We start from the raw sequence: 10,424 nt of genomic DNA, 5'->3' as shown, positions 1-10,424 counted from the left end.
TTGCAGTAATGTAAAAGTGCCACCAGATGGCAGGAGCTACATTTGAAGTACTGCATGAAAACTATATGCAAGTCACTGAGTCTTCCAGAAGTTCCTGCAAATGTTTCACAACAAAAGCCTATTTAGAAAATGAAGGGATTCCCTCAAACAAAATTTTAAAGGGCTTTTACTTTTAAACGGGTACAGGAAGTGATGAGTTTGAAATTACTGCGCAATGCATTAACAGATTAACAGTAAAAGTAGAAGAATACAGAGGGAATAATAAATAACAGACCATCTATAATGTAGTCTGTTTCAAATGAAGCTGGTAGCCTCTGCAGTTGTGGAGAGTAAAAGCCCCGTCACTGTTTTTAATTTCTATTCCTTTATATCCTCCATTGTGAAAAAATAACATTCTTTGCTAGCCTGATGCTAATGGCAGTACTCAGCAGGTTGCTGAAGTGCCTCTGCTGTTTGTCTGTCGTGGTAACATCCACAGAGGAAATATCAAAAACCCTGGGGTGTTGTTGCCGCACAGTTGTCTACAGCAGCTAACTGTGTGTTCCTATTGGTCAAAGTGACAGCTGTGATGAACGACAAAAAGAAAATCAAACATTCTAGACTTTCTGTCGGGTATCGTGAGGCGTCCCAGACGTGGCATCGGTTGTCGTCTACTATGACTTATTACACAAGATAAAACGATCACCGTATGACGCTGCGTCGGGCTATAATCAGACTGATATCCTGTAGTGTGTACCCGGCATTAGGCACAACTGCACATGCACCACACAGAAGCAGGATTTCACGGAAACTCATCCCTTTTCTAGAGTCGTTCAAAAAGAAGAATTAGTTCACGAATCGAACATCACTGCGTCAGACAGAGCTGGCATATCTGCTTCCCCCTTTCCAGTCTTTATGTAAACTAAACTAAGATTGCCCTGTCTCTAAATTCATACTGAGTATACAGAAACTGACCATCTCATCTAACTCTGGGTAAGAAAGCCAATAAGCGTAGTTCCAAAAATGTTAAACTCCTCCTTTAACGAGTGGCTTTAAAAACGTCTGCTGTGAATGAAGAACATGATTAAGCACTATTTGTCATAAATCCACTGAGGAAAACTATCTCCCCCCTCCAAAATATCATAAACCGGCTGTTATTTATTAGTTTTATAATAATATTTGAGTCTTGTCTCTGTATCTCTCAGGGAACAATATAAATGATCTCAGCTTAGGAAAAAAAGTTAAGTGGATTTGGCAAGACAAACGTTTCGAGGGAGGACAGTCAAAAGCGTGCATGTTAACGACCGAGAGAAACAGCTGCGGTTATTGAATAGAAAAAGTAGGAAAAGCCAGATCTTTTGCTACAAATGTTCTGTGTATATCCTGCCCCATTTCACTATGTGTGTTCATGTGCACACGTAAGGCTCAAATATTGAGATGTCTCCAGGTGGTTTATAATTATTCTCAGATTTAGAGTGTGGCGTCCAACATGATAGGCTCTGTATTTGGTCCAGCTGTATTAATCCTCCACACAACCCCACATCTACAGTGTCTCTGTGTGTTTGTGGTGATGAGATAATCCAGCAGGCTGTGGAGTACCTTTAAAGTCCCTATCCAACCTCACCCAAGTGCTGAAACAGCAGCTGGAGTTGTCCGCTTTGTTTACCTCAATAAAAACAGTTGAGCAGTGACTGAACCTCCTCTGCAAAGCAACACTCACAGTTCAAAGGCACAAACCTTGAGATCCCTATTTAAACATAAAGGAACAGTTGGATCAAACTTTCCAAAAACACTTAAATGTGATGTATGTGGTAAAGGCTAATGTTGACTTCCTCCTTAATGGCTGTACTCGAAGTTAAGCTAACAGTTTTTACAGGGTCCCTGGAGTTGAGGCTTGCTCAACCCCTCACAGTCCTGGTGGTTCTGCAGACTGGAAACCATCATTAGCAATCGTCATCTCTGGCCTTGGATGGCTTCCATAAATTGGGGTTTTCTCTTCATCTCCCTGCTTTACCAGCCCCATGGGTGCAATCGGGGCTGAGGTCCTGTTGTGAAAACCTACCACAGTGTCGACGCTGCCTGCTTTGATGGATGGACAGTGGGCGCGGAAGGATGGAGGGAAGAGGAGAAGCAGGAAGGAGGGAATGATACTTTGGAGCTGCTCTCATTAATAGTTCGTGTGATTCAGTCTTGTAATGGGACGGCTATGGCTATAAACTCTCTTCAAAAACCTAAGTGGTTAGTGTGTATAAAAGAGAGTTATAAAAAGTACAGCAAAAAGCTTTTGAGGCTCCCGATGTCTTCTTGATCGAGGGCCTCTCGTGGAATCAGCAGCAGGTCGCTGAGACGGGGGGTGGAACAAATGACTGGGACCAATCGGACAGCAATAATTTCAGCATGACTGTCTGAAGTTGAGAAGGGTGTGAAGAGTTAGGATGTAATAATGAATCCTACATAGGACAGGTTGCAGTTTCACCACTCTATTAAAAGCATCACGCTGTGTTTGTCATGTCAGGCATGAGAGTGTGAGAATTGGAATAAGCCCAAATGTCCCAGCGAGTTCTCCTTGCTATTCGTGTCCATGTCTCTGGATCTATACTTGTGTGTGTGTGCAGTGGTATCTCTGCATCTGGCAGCGTTTATGAGGGCTCGGCTCCTTCAAGACTCGTAAGGATGAGTAGACGAGGTGTACATGGTGAGGTCATCAGCTGCTGCAAAGACCGAACCGGAGCAAAAACAGACTGATTTATGGCTGCTAACAAGCCACACAGAGGCCTGTGAACAGTGGGTACTGTAGCTGTGTATGTCTCTCCCTGTGTGTGTGTGTGTGTGTGTGTGTGTGTGTGTGTGTGTGTGTGTGTGTGTGTGTGTGTGTGTGTGTGAGAGAGGTTTATTCTCAACAATAAAACCCTGTATCTAATAACCCAGCAGATGACAGTTTGCATACACAAGTATAAAGAAAAATCTACTTCCTTTATGACCTAGCTTAAATGGTATCCAACATGGAATAAAATAAGAGCCAGAATTACTAAATCTACCTGGAGCAATAACTCAGACAACAATACAGAAGTCCAGGAAGCTCTGCTATGAATGTAAGATGAGATACCTTAAAATATATGAGCCTTGCTTAAATCAGCAACAGAGGTCAGACAGAACTTTAAATGGAAACCTAAGGGCGAAATGGGCCAGGAGGGTTTATATGAATGGGGATAAGAGTTGGGAGCACAGGAGCCAGGGGAAATTGGATTTTGATGTGTGGCCCTTAACATATTCTGAGCTTTTTTTCCCCACAAAGCTGCATTGTTATACTCTACCTCCAGTGTGGTACATTATAGCACAAAACTGACTGCAAGGCGGGAAAAAAGAGCTGGAACTCAAATAAAAATACAGGCTGAACAAAAAAAAGCCCAAAGGAAAACATCGCTTTATCTCAGACCACAAATGGATCAAGCCGCAGAATGAAAGAACAGATAAAGGGACATAAAAGAAAAAACTGGGAGATTAATGTTGAGAAAAAGTGAGAAAATACCACCAAAACCTCAAGTGAACATTGGGGGGGACAAAATAACATTTTTATATGTGTGTGTGGCTCTTTGTATTTCTAGCCTACATCCCCATCTTGTCCTGCAGCGTCCCTCGGTAGATTAAAAAAAGTTTTGACTCAGCATTCCCACCAATTAGATGGCTTTTAAACACATTTCTGGAAAATAACTTGGCCTGCAGGAGGGTATATGTCTGTGTCTATGTTTGTGTATATGAGTGTGTGTGTGTGCATGCTCGCACATGCATATGTGTGCATCTTAATCCCAATGAAACAGGGCGAGGGGTGTCTCTGCTGCCTTTATTGTGCTCCCTATGGTGTAGACTGGTAATTACGCAGTATGGTGTAATTGTTGAGGATGCTGCGTGAAAACTTGGTGTCTGCACATGAGAGCAGACGTCTCAGCTAGAGGCACACATGGTAATGTGTCGCACACACCGGGCTCAGTGAGATTAATTAAGTGAGGTTAAATTAAAGGGACAGTTCATCCAAAATAATAATTAAAAACTTTTTTTTTCTCTCACCTGTAGTGCTATTTATTAATTGTTTTGCAGTGAGTTGCTGATTGTTGGAGATATCAGCCTTCTCTAGAATATAATGGAACTAGATGGCACTATGTTGCTCAAAGCATTAAAGAAAAAAAAAAGATTTGAAAACTCAACAGCAATGTCTCTTTCCAGAAATCATCACCTGGTTACTCAAGAAAGTTTCATGTAGGAACTATTTTCTTTCTACCAAACTACACCCGCTAACCTGCACACCATGCAGAAGGCTAGCTCACCTAGCACCACTGAGCTAGCTACAGCTCAGCCAAGGAGGATGCTATTAATGTTTATATCTCGCTCTAGTACAAGAACGAGCCTCTCGTCCATGAGTAGATGCACACTTCCTTCTGCACTCCTGGGAGTTGTTCGGTAGAAAGAAAATAGTTCCTACATGAATCTGCTCACAACAAGGTCTGTGGATTATCTTGAGTAACAAAGAAAGACAAAGAAAAAAAAAACAACAGTCCTTTATTGGTCCCTTGAGGGGAAATTCAATCATTTTCAACCTGTTGTTATTTACCACAACCAGGTTATGATTTCTAGCGAGACATTAGACTGTGTTCCACTTCATCCTGACCTGCTCTGATGTCATGCAGAAGTGGACAATGATAATCACACAAAATCGAGGCAGCTGCAGTTTTTAGAGCCAGGCGCTGCAGTTGCTCTCTACTGACTGCCAGACCCAGGGTATGATGGTTTTAATATTAGGCTAATGTTTTAATTTTTTTATGTATTCGAGAGACACAGGTCTGTTTAGCTGATTTATATACGGCAGCAAACTGATATGATGTTAATGTACATGAGAATTCACGTAAAGTAGAGGTTGAACCATGAGCAGAAATTACAGATCGCCTGTAAAGCACTTTAATAGGTTACTCCATCAACCAATTGGCAAATCTCAGTAAGGGCGCCCTGTTTAAACTGCTTTGCCGTATCTGATTTATCAATGTCATTTCTGTTGGTCATTGATACTGGCTCTGTTCTGTACCCACAGGGTCTTTGCTGCGTCTCTCACAGCGGTGCATAGAAGGCCAGAGAAGTTTGCGGTCTCTGCCTTTGGTTTTCCATGTAGGCTCATGGAAGGGCAGAGAGGTGCCAGAACAGAGCCACACCGACAAATATCAAATTGCAAATGGAAATAAAGTTTTCTTTGACTAAAGTGGTTCTGACTGAAGTGTTTGGCGCTTTGAGCACCACAAGCCAAAGGCCATCTTGTTCCATTATACTGGAGAGAAGGCAGACATCTCTACAGCCGATATTTCCAACGATCGGCAACTCACACCAAATCAATCTGGAGTGATATACAGCACTACAAGTAAGAGGATTTTTTTTTATTAGGGGGTGAAGTGTCCCGTTAAGGAAGATGGGCAGGATGAAAGAACCCTTTCCTCTTCCCTGGTTTCACTTTCCTCCTTTGATATCATTATCTTTTCCTCTCGTAGTGATGCACCAATCCTCTTTTGTTCCTCCTCCTCTCCAGTTACTTTCATGTTGCCAAAGGGACAAAGCTCGGCTCTATGTCAGGGCTACATGAGCATCATTTTGTTGTGATACGTGACATTTGCTTCTTTTAAAGAAGAAAACAGTGTCTCCCTCCAGAACCAAAGAGCACAATAAAGCATACCAAAGTGCTGCGTGTTTCAGACAAAAAAATACTGACATGTTGTTGGGTGACTGTCTGGCTTTAATCTGCGCTCAGCGGCCTGGAAGGCTGAACAATGGAGGCCTTGGCCTGTTTCTGCTGAGTGAGGGCCGCTGTCTGTCACAGACTGGCACTTTCGCATAAACATTCTAGTGGCCGAGCATATGAATGAGAATCAGTTGGTGTGTGTGGGTGTGTGTGTGTTTACCCCTGTGCACTGTTCTGTCAGTCTGTCTGAGTTTGATTGTTTGACAGGAGGAAGGCTCTTTTCTGAAACTCAAACCCCTCGCTGTGATTTATGAGAGGAAGAAGTGACGGGGGTTACACAAGGAGAGAAAATATACATCAACACACACACTTATTATAGTGTTATGCTTGAGATACACACAAACCGCATGTCATTACCACTGTTTATCACATTACTATTGCTGCAGTGGAAGGGCACTGCTGCATGCATTAGTCTGATGAACCTATTGACTGAGAGACACATGTATGCCACCTGAATGAAGGGCAGCACATGCACACTCACACATGTGCACATACACATATAAAGACATACGCTTACATGACAATTGCTCAGTGGTGGAAGAAGTATTCAGGTTTTTTACACCAGTAAAAGTAGTCATACCACAGTGCAGAAATACTTGTTACAAGCAAAAGTCCTGCATTGCTCTTACACAGGTTAACCTGCTGCTGCTGCTGCTGCTGCTGCTGCTGCTGCTGCTGCTGGACACTAGCCAGCTATGACACCCCGTGCTTGGGGGTTAGCGGAGGCTGAATTCAAGATGCTGCAGCTCCTGACCAAATGTCCATCTCCTGAGCTGCTGCCTGCTGTCCCCCCATGGAAGCAGTCCACAGCAGAGGGGATAAAGATGGAGGGATAGGGGGGTGGCTAATGTTAGGTGGCTAATTCTTGTCTCATTTTTGGTCTGATAAACATAGAAAGAGACAGTGAGTGTGGTAAGAAGGGCCGGAGCAAATGAGCTGTGTGCAACTGTACAGTGAAACAGGATTAAATAAATCAATGTATGGGAAACACTGGGTAACTGTATAGCCCCGTCCACCAAACACTTTGGGTATGGTACCTTTGGAACCAAAAGTATCGCTTCAGACATGGTACCTAGAGCCTAGGTCCGTTTAGCGTTTCCACTGCAACCACTACTCTTAAATGTGGGCGGGGTTGTTGTCACTCACTGCTCCGTCCAGCACTCACTGTATTTCCTCCTTTAACAGCACCTCTGCACCTCATTTATCGTCTACAGAACGAGGTTGCATGGCAACATTTTCAGAACAAAATAAAACTTATAAAATAAAATAAAATTAATAAAAAATTAATAAACACTTGAAGATCCACTCAGTACTTAAAGTGTATGTCATCCGAGAGAGAGAATTAAAACTAAAGTGATTGTCAAAGTTGTCACATTGAAATTGAAGGTGTGCTGATGGATTGATGTCATCAACTCATACACTGAGCAACATAACAAGTAAAATTGCCGGCAGGACCAGTGAATTATTTTTCTCCAACTACAGCTGCTGCGAGAGGCGGCAAAACATCCTTTCATTTCCTAGTTACAGTCTACTATGAAAATTCTCCACGTATGAACAGTGGTCACACAAGCTTCAAACCAGCAAGAGTGACCATCCGCCACTGACCAATCAACAGACTGCAGTGTTCACAGCTCCACCTTTTAGTACCAGATCTGTGTGCTAGGTACCCCAACAGAGGGGGGACCAAAAATGGTAATGGTACAGAGCAGTTCCATTGGTACCATCCACAACTTTTCACAGTGGAAACAGAAAAAATGTGAATCGAACTGAACTGTACCGTACTGCACGGTGGAAACGGGGCCTATGAAGTATGTGCATATGCTTGTGGTCGTTTAGTGGGAGGGGCTTATGACAGAGAGGGGAGAGTTGCATGGGAGAGGAGGTTTTTTTTTTCAAATTTTGCAATTTTTTTGTGTGCCTATTTCATATTTTTGCCTGCCCCAGCTTTAATCTGAAGCTGCAATGTAACTACTAACTTATCAAGTGTAGCATTTGCCTCTGAATAGTAGTGGAAAACAAGTGTATAAAATGGAAATACTTAAGTTAAGTACCTGAAAAACACACAAAAGGTACAGTGAGGTAATGTGTACAGCCACAGCATTAAGACTCCTGCCTACTGAGGGTGAAAGGCTTGAATTATAAAGTATTGTGTTGGGACATAATGTAACAAGGGTGAGAGAGGGCAAAAAAAAAAGTGCTGGGAAGTGATCTCGCTGTTTGTTTTAACAATGGAAAAATAAAGACAGAAAATGTGCTGGCACAAGTTACTGGCACAACACAAGTTAGTGCCGCTGCGCTCTCCGGAAACTGACTTGACTCATTTGTGCTGATGTGCGCATGCCCTCTCCATATGAGCGGTCCATGTGAGTTATTGGTGTGAAAATATATCACACACACTCACACAGATCTCTGATCACTTCCACCGCTCTGGCCTTTGTTACAGATCTCTACATAAACTATGGGTGGTTGGATGGAGTTCACACACATCTGCACATATGGACACAGATACACAAACACTGCTACCCAACAGGAAAAATGGCTCTTTTTAAGCGTCAGTGTGTGAAACTCGATCATCTCTGCTGCTAAAATGAAATAATGTGCTGTCCATGCTAATTGCTGGTATGATTAATCTGCTGTTGTTTCACAGTAACTTCATACATGCATCATACCTGCACATAACAGGAGGCTGCCTCTTACACTTACATAAGCTATTAGGATTGATTTCATCATGATGACTCGACCAGGAAGGATTACCCAGATAATCCAGTTTTAAATTAACACACTGCATCATTTAATTGAGCAGATGTTTTAAAGTTAAAAACAGCAACGCTTTAATGTGCCTTCACTTTGGGATTTCTAACGAAGTCTGTGACAAAGATGAACAGAGTCACAGGCAAACAAACACAAATGTGCACACACTCCTCCGTACGCTGGGTCCACCTGTGTGTAATTAACAGCAGGCATTTCCCGTCAGGAGGGCCGCGCAGTGCCAGGCAGACTGGGAATCTGACTGGGAGAGTGAGCCCCATGGGTAATGGGCTTCCCAAAATTCCCAGCGAGACAACGACACAACCAACAAGACGCCATGGAAACCAACACCGGGGGCGACTATTGGTCACCATAGCAACCAGGCAGAGGGGGTCACACGATAGCAAGACAGAGTGTCTCACAGAGCATGACGTATACTGCTCATACATATAGGCTGCACATGCTAATGCGTCATGTGAGCTGCACATCATGCTAAAGACCAGCTCTGATGAAACTATCAGTTCACACAACCTGAGCTCTGGAATGACACGGGTGTATCTGTATCAGATGATGAGAGTTTACAAAGGCTAAACCACAAATCAGCAACAGAACTATAAGTTGTTTTATCTCAGCAGCTGTGGAGAGAGTCAATAATCTGACCCGCCACAGGAGGCCGCTATATAACACAAGGACTGACTTGGAGTCTTGTAACATGCATCACTGATGAAAATCACATCTTTGACTTAAAGAAAAGTAGCAACACTACAGTCTGAAAATACTCTGTTGCAAGTAAAAATCCTGCATTCACATAAAGCTACAGTTATTAACTTTTACATATAAAGAGCTTTTCTAACAATTGGTTAAACTGTCACTGTATTCACACAGCATTACATGAGACAGATATCTGTGACAAAAATCTACTCCTCTGTGCTTCTAATGGCCTCACTGCATATGAACAAAAACAGCCAGAGCCGAGGACTCTCTAACGCAGCTGTCAATCATGTCATGATCTGCTGTCAAACTGTCAAACTAACTGATCAAATATGAATCAAGACTCTGTTACTGCATTGCCTATTCATCACCTCAAAGCTTTTAGAAACACATTTTAGTGTACTGTTGAGCTGTAAAATGAGAAAACAGTTTTGTCAGTGCTTGGTACCTTGGTCGACTGTTTCCAACATGGCAGCCAGGTCACAATCATTCTCATTTTACAGCTAAACAGTACACTAAAATATGTTTCTGAAAACATTTCGGGAGAGAAATAGACAATGCATCAACAGAATCTTGAATCATATTTGATCAGGGCTGCCTAGTTTGACAGTTTGATGACAGCTGCTTTACAGGCTCCACAGCTCTGATTAGCTGTTTTTGATAAGCCGCAGTCAATTCTACCAAATGCCATTAAGGTAAGGTAAAACTTTAATGTCCCCGAGGGGCAATTTGGGATACAGACAGTAGTCATGAATACATCAAAACAGACAGTACCATACATAACACACAGAATCCAGAATCACACACTGTCCGGGGTAAATCATGGACAATTAGTGGTCACGGCTGGTTAAGATAAGTGATAGCAGACGGGACAGTGGATGATCTGTGAAGTTTAGTGCTACATTTAGGGAGGCAAAACCTCCGCCCTGATGAAAGCATCCGAAACTCACTATGGAGGGGATCAGATTACCAAACCAACAAACAATCTTACTATATAATGACGAAAACTCTGTGTGTGTGTGTGTGTGTGTCTGTGTGTCTGTGTGTCTGTCTGTGTCTGTGTGTGTGTCTGTTCCACGTTTTTCTCCTCACTGACTTGGTCAATCCATGTGAAATTTGGCACAGTGGTAGAGGGTCATGGGAGGATGCGAATGAAGCAATATTACATCAATTGGCCAAAGGGGGGCGCTATAGCAACCGATTGAAATTG

Source organism: Epinephelus moara, chromosome 4, assembly GCF_006386435.1.
Source record: "Epinephelus moara isolate mb chromosome 4, YSFRI_EMoa_1.0, whole genome shotgun sequence".
NCBI classification, from domain to species: Eukaryota; Metazoa; Chordata; class Actinopteri; order Perciformes; family Serranidae; genus Epinephelus; species Epinephelus moara.
The sequence above is the reverse complement of the archived record's forward strand: the minus strand, read 5'-3'. Positions refer to the sequence as shown.